Source organism: Heterodontus francisci, chromosome 9 (assembly GCF_036365525.1).
Source record: "Heterodontus francisci isolate sHetFra1 chromosome 9, sHetFra1.hap1, whole genome shotgun sequence".
Taxonomy (NCBI): Eukaryota; Metazoa; Chordata; class Chondrichthyes; order Heterodontiformes; family Heterodontidae; genus Heterodontus; species Heterodontus francisci.
The window spans coordinates 121,858,848-121,883,355 of NC_090379.1; the positions used below are offsets into that span (position 1 = coordinate 121,858,848).

The 24,508-nt window shown below is 44.7% G+C and overlaps 1 pseudogene; it reads left to right on the forward strand.

Annotated features, from left to right (window-relative positions):
* The window catches only part of LOC137373410 (equilibrative nucleobase transporter 1-like), a 79,693-nt pseudogene that overhangs the window by 38,283 nt on the left and 16,902 nt on the right, over positions 1-24,508 (forward strand).

Sequence of the window (24,508 nt, forward strand, 5' to 3'; positions counted from 1 at the left end):
AAAAAGAACTGGAGGAGGAGATGAGGAGTATTTGAGGGGATAACAAAGAACAAAGAACAGTACAGCACAGGAACAGGCCATTCGGCCCTCCAAGCCTGCGCCAATCATGATGCCTGTCTAAACTAAAACTTTCTGCACTTCCGGGGCCCATATCCCTCTATTCCCTTCCTATTCATGTATTTGTCAAGATGTCTCTTAAACGTCGCTATCGTATCTGCTTCCACCACCTCCCCTGGCAGCAAGTTCCAGGCACTCACCACCCTATGTGTAAAAAACTTGAGTCGCACATCCCCTCTAAACTTTGCCCCTCGCACCTTAAACCTATGTCCCCTAGTAACTGACTCTTCCACCCTGGGAAAAAGCTTCTGACTATCCACCCTGTCCATGCCGCTCATAACTTTGTAAACTTCTGTCATGTCGCCCCTCCACTTTCGTCGTTCCAGTGAAAACAATCTGAGTTTTTCCAACCTCTCCTCATAGCTAATGCCCTCCAGACCAGGCAACATCCTGGTAAACCTCCTCTGTACCCTCTCCAAAGCCTCCACGTCCTTCTGGTAGTGTGGTGACCAGAATTGCATGCAATATTCTAAGTGTGGCCTAACTAAGGTTCTGTGCAGCTGCAACATGACTTGCCAATTTTTATACTCTACGCTCCAACCGATGAAGGCAAGCATGTCGTCTGCCTTCTTGACTACCTTATCCACCTGCGTTGCCACTTTCAGTGACCTGTGGACCTGTACGCCCCGATCTCATTGCCTGTCAACACTCCTGAGGGTTCTGCCATTTACTGTATACCTCCCACCTGCGTTAGACCTTCCAAAATGCATTACCTCACATTTGTCCGGATTAAACTCCATCTGCCATTTCTACGCCCAAGTCTCCAACCGATCTATATCTTGCTGCATCCTCTGACAATCCTCAACACTATCCGCAACTCCACCAACCTTTGTGTCGTCCGCAAACTTACTAATCAGACCAGCTACATTTTCCTCCAAATCATTTATATATACTACAAACAGCAAAGGTCCCAGCACTGATCCCTGTGGAACACCACTAGTCACAGCCCTCCATTCAGAAAAACACCCATCCACTGATACCCTCTGTCTTCTATGACCGAGCCAGTTCTGTATCCATCTTGCCAGCACACCTCTGATCCCGTGTGACTTCACCTTTTGTACCAGTCTGCCATGCGGGACCTTGTCAAAGGCTTTACTAAAGTCCATATAGATAACATCCACTGCCCTTCCTTCATCAATTATCTTCGTCACTTCCTCAAAAAACTCAATCAAATTAGTAAGACACGACCTCCCCTTCACAAAACCGTGCTGTCTCTCACTAATAAGTTTGTTTGTTTCCAAATGGGAGTAAATCCTGTCCCGAAGAATCCTCTCTAATAATTTCCCTACCACTGACGTAAGGCTCACCAGCCTATAATTTCCTGGATTATCCTTGCTACCCTTCTTAAACAAAGGAACAACATTGGCTATTCTCCAGTCCTCTGGGACCTCACCTGTCGCCAATGAGGATCCAAAGATTTATGTCAAGGCCCCAGCAATTTCTTCCCTTGCCTCCCTCAGTATTCTAGGGTAGATCCCATCAGGCCCTGGGGACTCATCTACCTCAATGCTTTGCAAGACACCCAACACCTCCTCCTTTTTGATAATGAGATGACTGAGACTGAGACTGAGAAGAGGAGTATTTGAGGAGATGAGGAGTATTTCTTTTACACAGAGAGTTACTGTGATCTCGCCAAAATGGTACTGGGAAGGAGATTCAATAGTAAATTTCAAAAGAGGAATTTATTAAATACTTGAAGGGGAAATCATTTTCGGGGTTATTGCTGTAATTCTAGGAGAATGGGATGAATTGAATAGAATCTTGCAAACCACTGTGCACCAAATCTCCTCTTGCTGTATTGTAAAGTGAAGCTATGAAAGGGCAAGGATTTCAATGTCTACTCTCATTGAAATTGTTTTTTAAACTGTCCAAGTACCTTGGCCATTTCCTCCTCCTTTTAACTGTATTTCTCCTCTTCTCCTGCTTCAGACTCAGAAACGAACAATGAAGATATTCCCTCCTTCATTAGCTGCATCTCCTCCAAGCTCTTCCTCACCCACCTACTCTGGCTCTCCATCATCCAGCTCCGAAACTTCCTGTTCATCGGCACCCTGAACCCCATGCTTACGATGCTCGCCAATGGTGACTCCAAACAAGGTAAGGGGATGCTGCAGAGTCACTGAATATAAAGGTGGGAAGAAGGGGAAGAAGGTAAAGAAGGGGGGGCAGTGGTATAGTGGTATTGTCACTGGACTAGTAACCCAGACATCCAGGGTATTGCTCCAGGGTCATGGGTTTGAATCCCACCAGAACAGAAGGTGGAATTTGAGTTCAATGAATAAGTCTGGAATTAAAAACTAGTCTAATAGTCGCCATGAATCGATTGTCGAAAAAAGATATCTGGTTCACTAATGTCCTTTAGGGAAGGAAATCTGCTGTCCTTACCTGGTCTGGCCTACATGTGACTCCAGACCCACTAACTCTTAAATACCCTCTGAAATGGCCGAGCAAGCCACTCAGTTGTATCTAACTGCTACAAAGCTGATAAGGAATGAAACCAGACGGGCAACCCGGCATCGCTATTGGCACCAAAAGTGGCCACGGCAAACCCAGCCCTGTCGACCCTACAAAGTCCTCCTTACTAACATCTGAGGGCTTGTGCCAAAGTTGGGAGAGCTGTCCCACAGACTAGTCAAGCAACAGCCTGACATAGTCATACTCACGGAATCATACCTTACAGACAATGTCCCAGACACTGTCATCGCCATTCCTGCGTAAGTCCTGTCCAATTGGCAGGACAGATCCAGCAAAGGTGACAGTACAGTGGTATACAGTCGGGAGGGAGTTGCCCTTGGAGTCCTCAAAATCGACTCCAGATCCCATGAAGTCTCATGGTCAGCATCAAGCCAAATAAGGCAAGGAAACCTCCTGCTGATTACCACCTACCACCCTCCCTCAGCTGATGAGTCAGTACTCCTCCATGTTGAAAAACATTTGGAGAAAGCACTGAGTGTGGAAAAGGCACAGAATATACTCTGGGTGGGGGACTTCAATGTCCATCACCAAGAGTGGCTTGGTAGCACCACTACTGACTGAACTGGCCGAGTCCTAAAGTACATAGCTGCTAGACTGGGTCTGCAGCAGGTCATGAAGGAACCAACAAGAGGGGAAAAACATACTTGACCTTGTCCTCGGCAATCTGCGTGCCGCCGATGCATCTATCTATGACTGTATTGGTAGGTGTGACCACCGCACAGTCCTTGTAGAGACGAAGTCCCGCCTTTACATTGAGGATACCATCCATCGTGTTGTGTGGCACTACCACCATGCTAAATGGGATAGATTTCGAAGAGATCCTGTAATGCACAACTGGGCATCTATGAGGCGCTGTGGGGCAGCAGCAGAATCGTACTCTACCACAATCTGTAACCTCATGGCCCGGCATATCCTCCACTCTACCATTACCAAGCCAGGAGACCAACCAGGGTTCAATGAAAAGTGCAGGATGGCTAGCCAGGAGCAGCACCAGGCATACCTCAAAATGAGGTATCAACCTGGTGAAGCGACAGCACATGACTGTTCACATGGAAAACAGCGGAAGCAGCATGCAATAAACAAGACTAAGCAATCCCACAAGCAACGGATCAGATCTAAGCTCTGCAGTCCTGCCGCATCCAGCCGTGAATGATGGTGGACAATTAAACAACTAACTGGAGGAGGTGGCTCCATAAATATCCCCATCCTCAATGATGGGTGAACCCAGCACATCAGTGTGAAAGATAAGGCTGAAGCATTTGCAACAATCTTTTGCCAAAAGTACTGTGTGGATGATCCATCTTGACCTCCTCCTCAGGTCCCCAGCATCACAGATGCCAGACTTCAGCCAATTCAATTCACTCCGCGTGATATCAAGAAACGACTGAAGGCACTGGATACTGCAAAGGCTGTGGACCCTGACAATATTCCGGGAATAGGACTGAAGACCTGTGCTCCAGAACTTGCTGCACCCCTAGCCAAGTTGTTCCAGTACAGCTACAACACTGCCATCTACCCTGCAATGAGGAAAATTGCCCAGAAATGTCCTGTACACAAAAAGCAGGACATGTCCAACCCAGTCAATTACTGCCCATTATCCACTCTCAATCATCAGTAAAGTGATGGAAGGTGTCATTGACAGTACTGTCTAGCGGCATTTGCTTAGCAATAATCTGCTCAGTGATGCTCAGTTTGGGTTCTGCCAGGGCCACTCAGCTCCAGGTCTCATTACAGCCTTGGTTCAAACATGTACAAAAGAGCTGAATCCAAGAGGTGAGGTGAGAGTGACTGCCCTTGACATCAAGGCAACATTTGGTCCTGTATGGCATCAAGGAGCCCTAGCAAAACTGAGGTCAATGGGAATCAGGGGGAAAACTCTCCGCTGGCTGGAATCATACTGAACGCAAAGGTAGATGATTGTGGTTGTTGGAGGTCAACCATCTGAACTCCAGTACATCACTGCAGGAGTTCCTCAGGGTAGTGTCCTAGGCCCAACCATCTTCAGCTGCTTCATCGATGACCTTCCTTCAATCATAAGGTCAGAAGTGGGGATGTTCGCTGATGATTGCACAATGTTCAGCACCATTCACGACTCCTCAGATACTGAAGCAGCCCGTGTAGAAATGCAGCAAGACCTGGACAATATCCAGGCTTGGGTGATAAGTGGCAAGTAATATTCGCGCCACACTAGTGCCAGGCAATGAGCATTTCCAATAAGAGAGAATCGAACCATTTCCACTTGACCATTCAATGGTATAACAATCGCTGAATCCCCCACTATACTTACATTAGGGGCTACCATTGACCATAAACTGAAGTGGAGTAGCCATATAAATACCGTGGCTACAAGAGCAGGACAGAGGCTAGGAATCCTGCGGTGAGTAACTCACCTTCCCAAAGCCTGTCCACCATCTACTAGGTACAAGTCTGAAGTATGATGGAATACTCTCCACTTGCCTGGATGGGTGCAGCTCCAACAACACTCAAGAAACTCCACACCATCTAGGACAAAGCAGCCCACTTAATTAGCACCCTATCCACAAGCATTCATTCCCTCCACCATGATACCCAGTGGCAGCACTGTGTACCGAATACAAGATGCACTGCAGCAACGCGCCAAGGCTCCTTAGACAGCACCTCCCAAACCCGCAACGTCTATCACTTAGAAGGACAATGGCAGCAGATGCATGGGAACTCCACCACCTGCAAGTTCCCCTCCAAGCCACACAGCATCCTGATTTGGAACTATATTGCCGTTCCTTCATTGTCACTGGGTGAAAATCTTGGAACTCCCTTCCTAACAGCACTGTGGGTGTACCTACCCCACATGGACTGCAGCGGTTCAAGAAGGCAGCTCACCACCACCTTCTCAAGGGCAATTACGGATGGGCAATCAATGCTGTCCTAGCCAGCGATGCCTACATCCCAGGAACGAATAAAAAAAATTGGGGACTGGAATCGGCAGGGTGAGAGGAGGTGGGAGTTGGGGAACGGGAGAGCTGGGGAATGGGAGAGCGGGAGAGGGGAAGCAGGAGCTGAGAGAGGGAGACTAAGGAAGAAGGGAAGAACGGGAAGAGAGAGGGAGCAATTGAGTGGAGGTTGAATGTGGGTATGGAGATTGAGGGATGGATGAGAATTAAGGGTAACTAAAGAGAAACAGCCAGATAGTGAAAGAGAAAGAGGTGAAGTTCATCCTCGGCTTTTGTTCTGTTTCAGCCTGAAGACACCTCACTGGGTGAGCTGTCACTGGGGAGGTTATGTTCTGAGGATCTGGGCCCCCTTCTTCTCTTCTCTGCTGTTCTCTCGCTCCCTTTCTTTGATGCGCAGAGTAGGAAAGGTCTCGGCTTCATCCCAGACCTGTGCTGCAAGCAGGGAATGGTAGCAAAGTGGCTAGGATTGTGAACTAGTAATCCAGCGACATGTGTTTAAATCCCTCAATGGTTGGTACGGAATTTGAATTTCAGTAAATAAATCTGGATTTTTTTGAAAGGCTGATAATGCTGACCATGAAATAATCTGATTTTCATAACAATGCATCTGGGTCGCTAATGTCTATTTGCACAGGAAATCTGCTGTCCTTACCCAGTCTGGCCTGCATTGTGACTCCAGGCCCACAGTAATGTAGTTGACTCTTATCTGCCTTCTGAAGACTTAACAAGACACTGAGCTTGCCATTTTCCAACATGGCTATTGAGATGGTATTTCTCTAACTGTTTTTTTTAAATTTACTACCTTCACTTTTAGGCAACAATTGTCTGCTTCCAGAAATATTCCAGAAAGCCAGTTGGCAAAGGATATAACTGAAGCCAAACTTTGCACACTTTCACAAGCATTTATTTACACAGTTGCATGTTGGAAAGGCAGCTCAGCACCATCTTCTCAAGAGGAGTAAATGCTGATCTTACATGTTACACCAATGAATAATCTAGAAAAAAAAATCACTGTTCTCACACTGAATCTGCTACTGAGCCCAAGCACATAGAGCATGACAGGACCAGGTTCCATGCCTGTTATGTATTCAGTGTGGCTTTTAATTGTATCTTAATTGTGTTTAATTGTAGGCAGATGATGGGCATTAACTGGAGATTCACTTGTGCCCTTATGAGTATAGAGACCGACAATGTAGTGTTGAGTTAGGAAGTGCTTGCTTGTAATCTGTTAGTGTAAATGAATGCCTCTAAAAATATGTAAAGATTGGCTCCACATATTCCAGCTGCCGTTCTGGAATATAACATCATAGAAGTGAGTGGTTGTTAGAAGGGGAAGGTTTGAAACTAAAGAAAAGACAGAAAACTATTAAAGTAGTAGCCATTGTGGAAAATGGAAGAACACTGCTCTAAATTGTTGGGGTACGTTTATCTTCCAATGTTTTTGGAATTTGAGTCATGTGACCAATGGAAGAATGAAGTGGATATGTGGAAACAGGTTATGTCCTTACCAAAGGGGAAATGATGGATGTCCTTGATACTGTTGCTTCCTACAAGAAGTAAACTACTTTGTGAGCTGAATTCCCAACAGTGGGATAGTAATGAAGGTTTGGACCTGCTATTCGAGCTCTTGGTGAAAATTTGCAACAGGGACAATCCATTAAATGCCTATGAGGCATGATCAGGATTTGATACATTTCAGAAAATATATGGTCATTCCATGGAGGAATTATACAATTGACTTCAACAGAGAATTGATCGACAAATTCAATATGACATTCCTTGAATCAGTGCTGGCATTGAAATGGCTAGATTGTGCCAAGATGTCACACATGGGCAGGCTACTGGTCCTAACTGGTGTTCAGCTTTTGGAGAGGAAAACCCTATTTGATCAGATTTCTGCTGCTTTGAAAAAGAACGTGAGGAAACAGTCAATTTCTTCAGCCTTCGTGGAACAAATAGGACATTGCACGGTGAAACAAAGAATATATTGCCAGATATCAAAACAGTCCAGATACTGGGCACAGGCATCAATGCAATGGATGGATTGATGACAGACAGATTGAGGATGAAAACACCTTTGGCAGAAGAGAGAATTGGAACAGCAATAATCAGCGAATGAAATCAAGGAATGCCCAAGGAACAGTTAGCAGGTACTTCACTTGCAAATCAAGATATTATTATTGTAATAAACTGCCCAAAGTGAAGAGACAGAGTCCTCTAAATGACACACGATGCAGAGAATTCTGATAAGAGCTTGAAGATAATGATGAATTTGAATGTATCTTACTGGTCACGGGGGTTTTAGTCCTGTGGCGAAGGTGTTAGTCGCAGACCCCTTTAACTCTGCCATGTTGGATAGTGTTTGCACTTCAAAATTATGTGGAACAGATTGGTTAAAGTTTTATGATGAAAGATTATCGACCTGAAACGTTAACTCTGTTTCTCTCTACACAGATGCTGCCAGAACTGTTTAGTATTACCAACACTTACTGTTTTTATTTCAGATTTCCAGCACCCATAGTATTTCACTTTTATTTTAATGGTTAAAATGTTATCTTGCTTTAAGAAGCAGTGAGAATCGAAACTTGGTTAGGGAATGTAAAAGAGCTACTTGTTTTAGGTTTGTTGATAATAACACATGAGGTCATGAAAGGGAGCTGTAAATCCAAGTAACATAGTTTGAGTAAGACTTTTTATAAGTACCAATGTAGTCTCCAGTGATATATCTGTTATTTACGAAACTATCTAAGAAAAAGGCATGAACAATAATTAACTTGATAAGGCAGTTATTTTTGTTTTGTCAGTGAATCTGAAGTTTACCCAGTCAGGGTCTTGCTGTATGCACTTAAAAGCTTTTGTTTCTCATCAAAATGTTAGGTAAGTATCTGGTAATATGAATAAGGGAGGATAAAAGCAATATGTCTTAAAGTTACATAGGCAATTTGCTCATGTTACTTATCAAAGGTTACATTTCCTGTTAAAGTATGTGGGTCTGGTTGATGAAGATTATACAAGGCTAAGAGATTAGCAAGAAAAGGGAAATCTGTAAAAGTTATCAGAGCACATCACAATTGTAAGCTATCCATTGGTATGTGACTTTAAGGAGGTAGCTGTCATCGATATAAAGTTATCTAAAAAGACAGTAATGCTTTCATTCTACATTTTTCAGATGTGGCGACCATATTTAGTCATTCGACAATATTATTTTGTAAGGGCAACAGGGTTACTATAGACAATATAAGGGAGAAATGGATAGGAACCGGTCTCAGGGAACCAGCAAAGATTCCAACTGATAATGGAGGGGAAATTGGCAATGATGAGTTCAGAGACATGAATGAAAACATGACCATCATAATCATGAATACCACAGATGAAAGTAATTTCAGCAATGGCTCTGTGAAAGGAATCATGCGGTGATAAATGTAATGCTGCACAAAATTTTAGCTGATCAAGTAGACTGCAAGTTAATAACTGCCCTGTCATGGGCGGTGTATGCAAATAATTCACGCTAGATGTTTGGTGGATATTGTCCCTTTTATTTGGTCTATAGGGGAAATCGCAATATCCTTTTGTGCTGTGTGATTGTCCTCCTGATCCAGAAAGAATTACAATTAGAGACATATTTGATGCATATTTAAATGCTTTACATGTAGGGAGATGTGTTTTCATTAAGGCTCAGGTCTTGGAGAAAGTTCAGAAATTTTTGAGACAGTATGTAAGGCCCTCTGAGGTAGAATTTAATTCAGAAGATTTGGTGTCTGGTGAAAGAGAGGGTCATAGGGAATAGAACAGCACTGTCAAGGTAATAGGTTGTGATGGTAACAAAGTATTTATCACACTTGGCAATCAAACTGTTAAGGTCCATTTCTCATGATTAATCAGAATTATTTGTAAATGCTTGGACTATGAGCTGCTGCTAGAAGTAAAAGTGCTCCCTTGTATCTCAAATGCTCATGGTTTTGTGATGAAGTTCCTGCAGAAAAAATACAGTAAATCAAGGTCTACATAGAGACAAAGTGAGTGATCATGATATACATGATAGAACTAACAAATCGAAAGGCAAATTGTACAGACTGGGTACCCGATTGAAATAGATTCCAGAGCGGTCTATTACTTGGAGGGATGTGATAATTGTGAGGTGTGCAAGAAAGGTTACTGACAGGTTTAAATTTTGGTTGAATTTTCAGGATGACTGCAAGAATGAGGTTCTTGCGCTGCCAGAATGGGGTAAAAAAATGGAGAGTATGAAAGTGCAGTCTAAGTACTTATATTGGATTTGAAAGTGACTCTTGCATCAGAAAATGATCATGCACCAGAGTAACTCATCTCATCGGTTGGAGACTTGGGTGGAGAAATGGCAGATGGAGTTTAATCCAGACAAATGTGAGGTAATGCATTTTGGAAGGTCTAATGCAGGTGGGAGGTATACAGTAAATGGCAGAACCCTTAGGAGTATTGACAGGCAGAGAGATCTGGGCGTACAGGTCCACAGGTCACAGAAAGTGGCAACGCAGGTGGATAAGGTAGTCAAGAAGGCATACGGCATGCTTGCCTTCATCGGTCGGGGCATAGAGTATAAAAATTGGCAAGTCATGTTGCAGCTGTACAGGACCTTGGTTAGGCCACACTTAGAATATTGCGTGCAATTCTGGTCGCCACACTACCAGAAGGACGTGGAGGCTTTGGAGAGGGTACAGGGGAGGTTTACCAGGATGTTGCCTGGTCTGAAGGGCATTAGCTATGAGGAGAGGTTGGAAAAACTCGGATTGTTTTCACTGGAACGACGGAGGTGGAGGGGCGACATGACAGAGGTTTACAAAGTTATGAGCGGCATGGACAGAGTGGATAGTCAGAAGCTTTTTCCAAGGGTGGAAAAGTCAGTTACTAGGGGACATAGGTTTAAGGTGCGAGGGGCAAAGTTTAGAGGGGATGTGCGAGGCAAGTTTTTTTACACAGAGGGTGGTGAGTGCCTGGAACTTGCTGCCGGGGGAGGTGGTGGAAGCAGATACGTTAGCGACATTTAAGAGACATCTTGACAAATACATGAATAGGAAGGGAATAGAGGGATATGGGCCCCGGAAGTGCAGAAGGTGTTAGTTTAGGCAGGCATCAAGATCAGAGCAGGCTTGGAGGGCCGAATGGCCTGTTCCTGTGCTGTACTGTTCTTTGTTCTTTGTTCCTGACTCCATCACCTGTCCACCATCTACAAGGCAGAAGTCAGGAGTGTGATGGAATACTCTCCACTTGCCTGGATGGGTGCAGCTCCAACAACACTCAAGAAGCTTGACACCATCTAGGGCAAAGCAGCCCGCTTGATTGGCACCCCATCTACAAACATTCACTCCCTCCACCACCGACGCACAGTGGCAGCAGTGTGTACCATCTACAAGATGCACTGCAGCAATGCACCAAGGCTCCCTAGACAGCACCTTCCAAACCCGCGACCTCTACCAACTAGAAGGACAAGAGCAGCAAATACATGGGAACACCACCCCCCAGCAACCCCTTCCCCAACTCTGTATGGCATAAATCCCGTTATGTAAAGTTTGTTGCAGAGGTCTGTCACTTTCCCAGTGCTTACATCATTGAGGGCTTTCAGACCTTCTCATCGATTCCAGGTGCTTTCTTTGCTTTCACCTTTTTGATCGCTGCACTGACTTCTGCCTTTACCATCTCTGGTCCTTCTCTTCCCTCTGCTGGTACCAATTCACTTCTGTTTTCATCGTCATACCGCTCAGTAAAGTACTGCACCAATTGTTTCTCTACCCTTTCCTTTTTGAAGAGAAATTCACCTTCTTGCTCCTTATGGAGCCATTATTTGTGGCTATTTTCTTCTTGTCAGTGCTTTAACTTTCTCATGTGATGCTCTTATATTATCCCTTTTCCCCAGTTCTTCCTTTTCCTTGCAACAGTCTTTATACCACCTTTCCTTGACCGGTCTACATGATTTTCTTATCTGTCATTCTATTTTGTCATTTTTCTTTCTTTGTTCTTCTTATTCTGTCTCCTTTTCTCCATCATATCTAGTATTTCATCAGTCATGCACTCTTGATGTTTCCTCATCTCTTTTTTTTAGGGACCGCCTCAGTTACTGTGTATTTCATGCTTTGTTTCAACCTTTCCCAATGCCTTTCTGTTGTTTCCTCCTCACTAAGATCTTGCACTGGCTCTTACTGAAGTAAAGCTTCCTACTTGATGGTAACCGCTGCTGCATACTTCTTCCTCACACCTTCCTCCCTCAGTCTGTCTCAGTTGACTTGATCTTTCAAGGGATTCCTTTTTGGGATTTTCGGCCTAATCTTCATCTACACTACAAACAAGTAGTGATCTAAATTGATGTCTGAACCTACGTAATTGAAGGTATTCTTGATGCTGTTCCTGTATCTTTCAATGACTATCAGAGAATCTATTTGATTTCTGTTAACATCTCCTGAACTCTTCCAGGTGTACAGTCTTCTTGGGTGTTGTTTGAAGAGTGTGTTCAAAATGACCAAAGTAGTTTTCCTCACAGAACTGTATCAGGCATTCACCTCTGCTGTTCTTGGTTCCTAGTCCATGAGCTCCTATAACATTTCCATGCCTCTCGCTGTCAACCTTTGCATTCAGTTCGTCCATGACGATCAAGATGTCTCCACTCTTTACATGTGTCAATGCTTTTTACACCTCATACAGTTGTAAAAACACAATGTTCATTGGTTTCCCTTTAGCTTTTACCATGATCACCCTCTCTGATATTGGCCAATACCCCTGGATTGTTCTTGATACCTTCTTGGCCATCATTATACCAACTGCATTTGTATGTTCTCTGCCACCTGAGACGACCATCGCCTGCTTATCTTTCTCTATTTTTCCAGATTCTGTCCATCTAACTTCTCCCAATCCTATAATGCTGGTGGTCAGTCTTACCATCTCTTTCATGCAGTTGTCTATTTCACCACTCTGGTAGAGTGTCCTCACATTCCATGTTCTGATTTTCGGGAGTTCTTGTCTGAGTTTGAGAGTAGCATCATCTGATGACAGCCTTTCTTCCAATTGTGGACTGCCTCATCATTCACCTGACTATTCCAACTTCCTAGCAAGTCCGCGTCTTCCCTCTTCCTATTCACAGTAGACATCTCTGCAGGGGCCCCAGGTCTGCCTACAACACTATCACTGCTTAAACTAGATTTCATGACCAAATATGAGTAAATACTTGGTGAGTACCCCAACTCTTTCAAGGTGTCTGGCCATTTGTCCTTAAGCCTCATGACTCTGCCCTCGATGTGTCACACATTTTGCTGTTCTGTCTGCGGAGCCATTGACTCTGAATATTGTGTTTTTCTGCCTCAGCCACCAGTTCAAGCTTCCTGCACTTTGTAGAGCTGTGTCGAGTTCTGTCTATGTCTTCTTGAAGTTCATCGCTATCCTCCTCACAGTTTACAATATTTCCATGTTGTGTGTCACCCACAAATGTTGTAACTGTTCTCCATATACCCAAGTGTAGCTCATTAATATATATTAAAAAAAGCTTGGGTCCAAACACCGATCCCTGGGGGGAACCTCACAATATAAATTCATCCAGTCTGAAAAAAATAACCTTTCAACACCAATGTCTGTTCTCTGGCACTGAGCCAATTTCAGATCCATGCTGCTACTGTCCCTTTTATTCCATGGGCGCTAACTTTGCTGACAAGCCTGTTAAGTGGCTCTTCATCAAGTGCTTTTTGGCAGTCCATATACACCACATCAACTGCATTATCTTCAACACCCTTTCAGTTATCTCATCAAAAATTGAAGCAAGTCAGTTAAACATGATTTATTCTTAACAAATCCGTGTTAGCTTTCCTTAATAAATGTATATTTCTTCAAGTGACTGTTAATTTCATCCTGAGCTATCGTTTCTAAATCTTTCCCACCACCGATGTTAAGCTGATTGCTTGTAATTGATGGGCTTACCCTTAGACAGTTTTTTAAGCAAGGCAGTGACGTTTGCAATTTTCCAGTACTCTGGTAGCTTCTCTGTATCTAAGGAGGATTGCAAGATTATAGCCAGTGCCTCTGCAATTTCTTCCCTTACTTTCCTCAGTATCCTTGGATTCATATCATCTGGTCCTGGTAACTTATCGACTTTAAATACAGCCTCCCTATCTAATTCTCCCTATCCATTCTTTCAATTTCTAGCTTATCCAATGTTTCAGATATCCCTTCTTTCGATATGACTTGGGCAGCATTTTCTTCCTTACTAAATACAGACGCAATGTATTCATTTAGTACCTTACCCTTGCCCATACCTCCATCAGTAAATCCGCATTTAGGTACCTAATCAGCTTCACTCCTCCTTTTACCACTCTTTCACAAATTACCTGCCTATAGAAAACTTTTGGATTTCCTTTCATGTTAGCTGACAGTCTTTTCTCATACTCTCTCTTTGCTTCTCTTGCCTTTGTTTTCACTTCTCTTCTGAACCTTCGATGTTCAGCCTAGTTCTCAATTGTATTATGAACCTGGCATCTGTCATGTGCACACTTTTCTGATTTATCTTACTCTCTATCTATTTTGTCATTCTGGGAGCTCTGGATTTTTTCAATGCAGCCATTCCCACTTGTGGGAATGTAATTTGACTGTACCCGAACTATCACCTCTTAAATGGCAGCCCATTTTTCAGTTACAGTTTTGCCTGACAATCTTTGACTCAATTTACCTGGGTCAGATCCATTTTCACTATATTGAATTTGCCCCTCCCCCAATTAACGATGTATACTCTGGAGTGCTTCTTGTCCTTTTCCATAGCTAATCTAAACTTTATGATGCTACGGGTAGTGCCGCTAAATTTTCTCTGACTCTTAATTAACTTGACTCACCTCATTCACAGAGACATCAGCAGAATAGGCAGACATGCGGCAGTAAATGGAACTCCAGGATGGTGTGTTGCCTTCCTGGTGCCAGGGTCAAGGATGCCACAGAGTGGCTGCAGGACATTCTTCTGGGGGAGGGTGAATAGCCAGAGGTCGTGGTCCACATTGGTACCAATGACGTAGGTAGGACGAGGGATGAGGTCCTGAAAGCAGATTTTAGCGAGCTAGGAGGAGATTATAAAGCAGGACCTCAAAAGCAGTAATCTCAGGATTACTCCCAGTCCCCTGTACAAGTGAACATGAGAATAGGAGAACTGAGCATTGAACACGTGGCTGGAGAATAGGTGTAGGAGGGAGGGCATCAGATTTCTGAGACATTGGGACCAGTTCTGGGACAGGTGGGACCTGTACAATATGGATGGGAAAGAAGGGCAGGACTGGGTGTTAAATATTCCTGGATACAAGGTGTTCAGGAAAGATAGGGAAGGGAAAAAGGAGGGAAGGGTGGCGGTATTGATTAAGGAGAACATTGCAGTGCTGGAGAAAAAGGATGTCCCAGAGGGGTCGAGGACAGAATCAATTTGACTAGAACTAAGGAACAAAAAAGATGCAGTTACATTGCTCGGTGTTGCCTACAGGCCACGAGCTAGTGGGAAGGGCATGGAGGAACAAATTTGCAAGGAAATTATAGAGAGGTGCAAAAATTATAGGATAGTTATAACGGGGGAGTTTAATTATCCAAACATAGACTGGGATAACAGTCGTGTAAAACAGTGAGGGGCAAGAATTCCTGGATGGTGTTCAGGAAAATTTTCCAGAACAGAATGTTGCTAGTCCAACAAGAAAGGAGGCACTGCTAGACCTGGTTCTTGGGAATGAGGTGGGCCAAGTGGATCAAGTATCAATAGGAGAGCATTGAGGGGACAGTGATCATTGTGTCACAAGGTTTAGGCTGATAATGGAAAAGGACAAAGAGCAATCCAGGGTAAGAATAATTAACTGGGGGAAGGCCAACGTCAATGGGGTATGAATGGGGCTCCCTGGTTGACAAATGAGGTAGAGAATAAGATAAAGAAGAAAAAGTGTGCTTATGACAGATGCCAGGTAGAAAATACTATTGAGAGCCAGCCTGAATATAGAAGATCCAGAGGGGAAGTGAAAAAGCAAATAAGAGAAGCAGAGAGCATGAAAAGAGACCGGCAGCAAGCATTAAAGGAAATCCCAAAGTTTTCTAGAGGCATATAAATAGTAAAAGGGTGGTAGAAGGAGGGCTGGGGCTGATTAGAGATCAGAAAGTGGATTTACACATGGAGGCAGAGGACATAGCTGAGATACTAAATTAACTCTGGTGAGACCGCACCTGGAGTATTGCGTGCAGTTCTGGTCACCGCATTCTAGGAAGGATGTGGAAGCTATGGAAAGGGTGCAGAGGAGATTTACTAGGATGTTGCCTGGTATGGAGGGAAGGTCTTACGAGGAAAGGCTGAGGGACTTGAGGTTGTTTTCGTTGGAGAGAAGGAGGAGGAGAGGTGACTTAATAGAGACATATAAGATAATCAGAGGGTTAGATAGGGTGGATAGTGAGAGTCTTTTTCCTCGGATGGTGACGGCAAACACGAGGGGACATAGCTTTAAGTTGAGGGGTGATAGATATAGGACAGATGTCAGAGGTAGTTTCTTTACTCAGAGAGTAGTAGGGGCGTGGAATGCCCTGCCTGCAGCAGTAGTAGACTCGCCAACTTTAAGGGCATTTAAGTGGTCATTGGATAGACATATGGATGAAAATGGAATAGTGTAGGTCAGATGGTTTCACAGGTCGGCGCAACATCGAGGGCCGAAGGGCCTGTACTGCGCTGTAATGTTCTAATTCTAATTCTAATTCTAATACTTTGCAATTGTCTTCATCAAGGGAGAAGATGCACCCCAGGCAATGTTTAAAGAGGAGGCAAGTCAGACACTAGAGGGATTTAAAATTGATAATGAAGAAATATTAGATAGGCTGTCTGTACTTCAAGTGGATAAAGCACCAGGGCCGGATGAGATGCATCCAAGGATACTGAGGGAAGTGAGGGTGGAAATCGCAGAGGCACTGGTCATAACTTTTCAGTCTTCCTTCAACTCGGGGGTTGTGCCAGTGGACTGGAGAATTAGAAATGTTGCACCCTTGTTCAAAATAGGGTTTAAATATAAGCCCAGCAACTACAGGCCAGTCAGTTTAACTTCTGTGGTGGGGAAACTTCTGGAAAAAATAATTAGGGACAAAATCAATAGTCACATGGACAAATGTGAGTTAATTAAGGAAAATCAGCATGGATTTTGTAAGGGAAAGTCATGTTAACTAACTTGCTGGAGTTTGTTTTAAGGAGGTAACAGAGAGAGTTGATGAGATCAATGCTGTTGATGTGGTGTACATGGAATTTCATAAAGGCATTGATACAGTGCCACACAACAGACTTGTGATCAAAACAGTAGCTCATGTAATAAAAGGGACAGTAGCAACATGGATGCAAAATTGGCTGAGTGACAAGAAACAAAGAATCGTAGTTAACGCATATTTTTTGGGCTGGAGGAAGGATTGTAGTGGAATTCTCCTGGGATCATTGTTGGGACCCTTGCTTTTCCTGATATATATTAATGACCTAGACCTTGGTGTATAGGGCACAATTTCAAAGTTTGCAGATGATACGGAACTTGGAAGCACTGAGAACTGTGAGGAGGATAGTGTAGAACTTCAAAAGGATGCCGACAAGTGGTGGAATGGGCAGATAGGTGGTAGATGAAGTTCAATGTGTAGAAATGTGAAGTACTCATTTTTGTGGGAAGAACGTGGAGAGACAATATAGAATAAAGGGTACAATTCTAAAGGAACAGAGGGACCTGGTTGTATATGTGCATAAGTCAGGCCACCTTAGGAAGGATATATTGGCCTTGGAGGGAGTGCAACGTATGTTTACAAGAATGATACCTGGACTACAGGTGCAGGAAGTGTATCCATCTGCAGCTACTGCCTACCCGCATTACAGAGCTGGAGCTGTGGGTGGATTCACTGTGGAGCATCCGCGATGCTGAAGAAGTCATGGATAGCACGTTTAGTGAGGGGGTCACGCCGCAGGTAATGGCTGCACAGGCAGAAAAGAGATGGGTGACCACCAGACGCAGTTGTAGGTGCAGGCAGGAAGTGCAGAAGTACCCTGTGGCCATCCCCCTCTAAAACAGATATACCAATTTGGATACTGTTGGGGGAGATGACCTCCCAGGGGAAAGCAGCAACAGCCAAGTTCGTGGCACCACGGAGGGCTCTGCTGCACACAAGGGGAGGAAAAAGGTTGAAAGAGCTATAGCGATAGGGGATTCGATCGTAAGGGGTGCAGATAGGCGTTTCTGTCGCCACAAACGAGACTCCAGGATGGTATGTTGCCTCCCTGGTGCTAGGGTCAAGGATGTCTCAGAGCGGCTGCAGGACATTCTGAAAGGGGAGGGTGAGCAGCCAGAGGTCGTGGTCCATATTGGTACTAACGACATAGGCAGGAAGAGAGATGAGGTCCTGCAAAGTGAATATAGGGAGTTTGGCAGAAGGTTAAAAAGCAGGACTTCTAGGGTTGTAATCTCAGGATTACTCCCTGTGCCACGTGCTAGTGAGGGTAGGAATAGGAGGATTAGGCAAATGAATGTGTGGCTGAAGAGCTGGTGCAGGCAGGAGGGCTTCAGCTATTGGATCATTGGGATCTCTTCAGGTGCAGAGGTGACCTGGACAAGAAGGACGGGTTGCATCTAAACTGGAGGGGAACCAATATCCTGGCGGGGAGCTTTGCTAGCTTTACTCGGAAGGGTTTAAACTAGTCTTGCAGGGGGGTGGGACCCCAAGTAGTAGTCTCTCTGATGAGATAGTTGAGGCAAATGTCGAGGATAAAGCAAGCAAGTCCAGTAGGCAGGCGGGGCAGGGGCAGGACATGGAGCGTGGAAGGTCTGGTAGGCTAAACTGCATTTACTTTAATGTAAGAAGCCTTACAGGTAAGGCAGATGAACTCAGAGCATGGATCGGTACATGGGATTGTGATATTATAGCTATTACGGAAACGTGGTTGAGGGATGGGCAGGACTGGCAGCTCAATGTTCCGGGGTACCGATCCTTCCGGCGTAACAGAGGTGGAGGTAAGAGAGGAGGGGAGTTGCACTATTGATTAGGGGGGACATCCCGGCAGTACTTAGAGAGGATATCCCGGGTGGAATGTCCAACGAGGCCATATGGGTAGAACTTAGAAATAAGAAAGGGGTGATCACTTTGATGGGATGATACTATAGGCCCTCCAATAGTCAGAGGGAATTGGAGGAGCATATATGTAGGGAAATCACAGATAGGTGTAGGAATTATAGGGTTGTAATACTAGGTGATTTTGACTTCCCTAATATTGACTGGGATTGCCTTAGTGCTAAGGGATCGGATGGGGAAGAATTTGTTAAGTGTGTCCAGGATAGTTTTTCTGAAGCAGTATGTGGATGGCCCTACTAGAGAAGGGGCTACACTCGACCTCCTCTTCGGAAATGAGGATGGGCAGGTGGTTGATGTGTCAGTGGGGGAGCACTTTGGGACCAGTGAGCATAACTCTATTAGCTTCAAGATAGTTATGGAAAAGGATAGGACTGGTCCTCAGGTTGAAGCCCTAAATTGGGGGAAGGCTAATTTTGATGGCATCAGACAGGAACTCTCAAAAGTTGAATGGGAGAGGCTGTTTACAGGTAAAGGGACATCTGGCAAGTGAGAGGCTGTTAAAAGTGAGATAGGAAGAGTTCAGGGCCGGCATGTTCCTGTTAGATGGAAGGGCAAGGCTGGCAAGTTTAGGGAACCTTGGTTGACGAGGGATATTGAGGGTCTGGTCAGGACAAAGAAGGAGGCATATGTCAGGTATAGGCAGCTGTGATCAAGCGAGTCCCTCGAGGAGTATAGGGGATGTAGGACTACACTCAAGAAGGAAATTAGGTGGGCGAAAAGGGGCCATGAGATTTCCCTGGCAGATAAGATAAAGGAGAATCCTAAAAGATTCTATAAGTATATTAAGAGTAAAAGGGTAGCTAGGGAGAGAGTAGGTCCCCTTAAGGATCAGTGTGGCAATCTATGAATGGAGCCACGGGAAATGGGCGAGGTCTTAAATGAATATTTCTCGTCTGTATTTACCGTGGGGAAGGTCATGGAAGCTAATGAGTTCAAGGGAGGGAACAGCGATATCCTGGAGCATATCAACATTACAAAGGAGGAGGTGTTGGAGGTCTTGAAGCGCATTAAGGTGGATAAATCCCCAGGGCCTGACCAGGTGTATCTTAGGATGCTCTGGGAAGCAAGGGAGGAGATTGCTGGGGCCCTGGCAGAGATTTGTATCATCGTTAGCCACGGGTGAGGTACCAGAAGACTGGAGGATAGCTAATGTTGTGCCTTTATTTAAGAAGGGCAGCAGGGAGAAGCCAGGGAACTACAGGCCGGTGAGCCTTACATCAGTGGTGGGAAAGTTATTGGAAAGGATTCTGAGAGACAGGATTTATATGCATTTGGAAAGGCAAGGTCTGATTAGGGATAGTCAGCATGGCTTTGTGCTTGGCAAATCATATCTCACGAATTTGATTGAGTTTTTCGAGGAGGTGACCAAGAGGATTGACGAGGGCAGGGTGATGGACGTTGTCTACATGGACTTTAGCAAGGCCTTTGACAAGGTCCTGCATGGTCGGCTGGTCCAGAAGGTTTGAACACGTGGGATCCAGCGTGAGCTGGCAAATTGAATACAAAATTGGCTTGGTGATAGGAGGCAGAGGGTGGTAGTGGAGGGTTGTTTTTCAGATTGGAGGCCGGTGACCAGTGGTGTGCCGCAGGGATCGGTGCTGGGCCCTCTGTTGTTTGTCATATATATTAGTGACTTGGATGTGAATGTAAGGGGCATGATTAGTAATTTTGCAGATGACATCAAAATTGGTGGTGTAGTGGACAGTGAAGAAGGTTGTCTAAGTTTACAACAGGATATAGATCAACTGGGAAAGTGGGCAAGGGATTGGCAAATGGAATTTAATGCAGACAAGTGTGAAGTGATGCATTTTGGGAAGTTAAACCCGTGCAGGATATATACAGTGAATTGCAGGGCCCTGGGGAGTGTTGTTGAGCAGAGAGACCTTGGGGGGCAAGTACATAGTTCCCTGAAAGTGGCAACACAGGTTGACAGGGTGGTGAAGAAGGCATATGGCATGCTTGCCTTCATCAGCCGAGGCATTGAGTACAAGAGTTGGGATGTCATGTTACCGTTGTACATAACGTTAGTTAGGCCGTATTTGGAGTACTGTGTGCAGTTCTGGTCACCGCACTACAGGAAAGATGTGATTAAGCTAGAGAGGGTGCAGAAACGATTCACAAGGATGTTGCCTGATTTGGAGGGCTTGAGTTATAAAGAGAGATTGGATAGACTGGGTCTGTTTTCCCTGGAGCGAAGGAGGCTGAGAGGAGACATGATAGAGGCATATAAAATTATGAGAGGTTTAGATAGGGTAGATAGCCAGAGTCTGTTTCCCATGGTAGGGGTGCCTAAAACTAGAGGGCATATATTTAAGGTGAGAGGGAGGAGATTTAAAGGGGATCAAAGGGGTAAATTTTTCACACAAAGAATAGTGGGTATCTGGAATGAGCTGCCAGAGGAGGTGGTGGAGGCAGGAACAGTCGCAACATTTAAGAGGCATCTGGACAGATGCTTGAATGAGCAAGGCATAGAGGGATATGGAATTAATGCAGGCAGGTGGGATTAGTATAGATAGGCATTACGGTCGGCATGGACGCGGTGGGCCGAAGTGCCTGTTTCTATGCTGTACGACTCTATGACTCTACAGGGGTTAAGTTACGAGGAGAGATTACAGAAATTAGGCCTGTTTTCTCTAGAATTTAGAAGGTTAAGGGGTTCCAGGGACCCTGGTTCGATTCTGGGTACTGCCTGTGCGGAGTTTGCAAGTTCTTCCTGTGTCTGCGTGGGTTTCCTCCGGGTGCTCCGGTTTCCTCCCACATGCCAAAGACTTGCAGGTTGATAGGGAAATTGGCCATTATAAATTGCCCCTAGTATAGGTAGGTGGTAGGGAAATATATAGGGACAGGTGGGGATGTGGTAGGAATATGGGATCAGTGTAGGATTAGTATAAATGGGTGGTTGATGGTCGGCACAGACTCGGTGGGCCGAAGGGCCTGTTTCAGTGCTGTATCTCTAAAACTAAAAAACATAAAGATAAACTGTTTCCACTAGTTGGAGATTCTAAAACTCGGGGGCATAGTCTAAAAATTAGGACCAGACAATTCAGGAGAGATGTTAGGAAGCACTTCTTCACACAAAGGGTGGTAGAGGTTTGGAACTCTCTCCCACAAATAGCAGTTGAAGCTAGAACAGTTGTTAATTTTAAATCTGAGATAGATTTTTGTTAAGGAAAGATATTAAGGGATATGGGCCAAAGGCAGGTATATGGAGTTAGGCCGCAGATCAGCCATGATCTCATTGAATGGCAGGATAGGCTCGAGGAGCTGAATGGCCTACTCCTGTTCCTATGTTCCTATATTCCTATGTCCTATGACAGGTTGAGAGAGTAGTTAATACAGCATACAGTCTCCTGTGCTTTACTAATAGGGGTATAGAGTACAAGAGCAAGGAAGTTATGTTGAACTCGTATAAGACACTTGTTCGGCCTCAGCTGGAGTATTGTGTCCCGTTCTGGGCGCTGCATTTGAGGAAAGAGGTGAGGGCATTGGAGAGAGTACAGAAAAGATTCAGGAGAATTGTTCCAGGAATGAAGAATTTCAGTGATCAAGATAGATTGGAGAAGTTAGGACTGTTTTCCTTGGAGAAGAGAAGGTTGAGAGGTGATTTGATGGAGATATTCAAAATCATGAGGGGTCTGGACAGAGTAGATAGAAAGAAATGGTTCCCACTCATGAAAGGATCAAGAATGAGAGATTTAAAGTATTTGGTAAGAGAAGCAAAAGCAACATGAGGAAAACCTTTTTTACACAGCGAGTGTTTAAGGTCTGGAATGCGCTGCCTGAGATTGTGGTGGAGGCAGGTTCAATTGAAACATTCAAAAGGGAATTAGACAGCTGTATGAAAAGGAAGAATGTGCAGGGTTACGGGGTGAGGCAGAGGAATGGAACTGAGGGAGTTTCTCTTTCACAGAGCCAGTGCAGACACGATGGGCCGCATCGCCTCCTTTGGTGCTGCAACAATTTTGTGATATGTAATTCTGTGATAATACACACCAATGCTTGACATCAGGTAGCAGGACCATATCTCCAACACAGAAGTCCTCGAGGCGGCCAACATCCCCAGCATATACAGCCTACTGAGCCAGCAGTGCTTGAGATGGCTTGGCCATGTGAGCCACATGGAAGATGGCAGGATCCCCAAGGACACATTGTACATCGAGCTCGTCACTGGTATCAGACCCACCGGCCGTCCATGTCTCCGCTTTAAAGACGTCTGCAAACGCGACATGAAGTCCTGTGACATTGATCACAAGTTGTGGGAGTCAGTTGCCAGCGATCGCCAGAGCTGGCGGGCAGCCATAAAGGTGGGGCTAAAGTGTGGAGAGTCGAAGAGACTTAGCAGTTGGCAGGAAAAAAGACAGAAGCGCAAGGGGAGAGCCAACTGTGTAACAGCCCCGACAACCAATTTTATCTGCAGCACCTGTGGAAGAGTCTGTCACTCTAGAATTGGCCTTTGTAGCCACTCCAGGCGCTGCTCCACAAACCACTGATCACCTCCAGGCGTTTACCCATTGTCTCTCGAGACAAGGAGGCCAAAGAAGAAGAAGAAGATAATACACAGACGTGATGCATTTGGAAGAAGGGATAGGGAGTGGCAATATAGACTTAATGGCGCAGTTCTGAACTGTATGTTAGGACAGATTGATCAGGAGGCTCATGTGCATATATGTCTGAAGGTGGCAAGACATATCGAGAAAGTAGTCAGCAAGACAGATGGAATTCTGGGCTTCATAAATAGCGGTATTGATTTCAAAAGCAAGGACGTTATGCTAAACGTGTTCGGCCATAACTGAGAATTGCATCCAGATCTGGTCACCACACTTCAGGAAGGATGTGAGGATCCTTAAAAGGTTGAAGAGGAGATTTATCAGAATGGTTCCAAGGTGGAGGGTTCAAACCTACAAGGTTGAGTTGAAGAAACTGGCGTTGTTCTCCTTGAAGCAAAAGAGATTCAGGGGGAGATTTGTTAGAGATGTTCAAGAATATGACAGGTTTAGATAAGGTAGACAAACAAAAGCATTTCTGCTTAGCTGATGGTGCAAGGACTAGGGGAACACAGATTTAAGGTTTTGGGCAAGATGAACTCGCCACCTATGAGGCAGGTGGAAGCAGAGATGATGAATGATTTCAAGAGGAAATTTGATGTGCACTTGAATGAACTAAACTTACAGGGCTATAGATATAAAACAGGAGAATGTATTGCTCTACAGAGAGCCGCTATGACTCCATGGGCCAAAAGGCACCTTCTGTGCATTAATGGCTCTGAGACTCTATGTTCCAAAAATGCTTCTCAATGTATGTATAGATTGGATGCTGTTATATTCATCAGCAACTGGCATTCCAGAATATAATATGCCTCGTTGGAGAGAATAGAATTGAGCTTGCACACTCTAAATTCCATGCCCTCTGACAACCAAACCCCTTGTGTGGTATAAGTATGCCAGTCTACACCAAGACCCATATTCTAATGTACACTGAGACTCATATCCCAATCCCCACATCCAGACCCGTATCCCAATCCACACTATAGCATGTATCCCAATCCACATTGAGATGCATCTCATAATGTACACCAAGACGACCTGTGTGCCAAAGCACACAGAGACTCCTATTCCAATCCCCACCAATACATGCATCCTAATCTGCACTGAGATTAATATCATATTATAATAAAAACAAAAAATGCTGGAAATATTCAGCAGGTCTGGCAGCATCTGTGGAGAGAGAAGCAGAGTTAACATTTCAGGTCAGTGACCCTTCACCAGAACTGGTAAAGGTTATAAATGTAATAGGTTTTCAGCAAATAAAGCGAGGGTGGGGCAAAAGATAACAAAAGGGAAGGCATTGATAGGACAGAGGGCCACAGAAAATAACTGACCAGA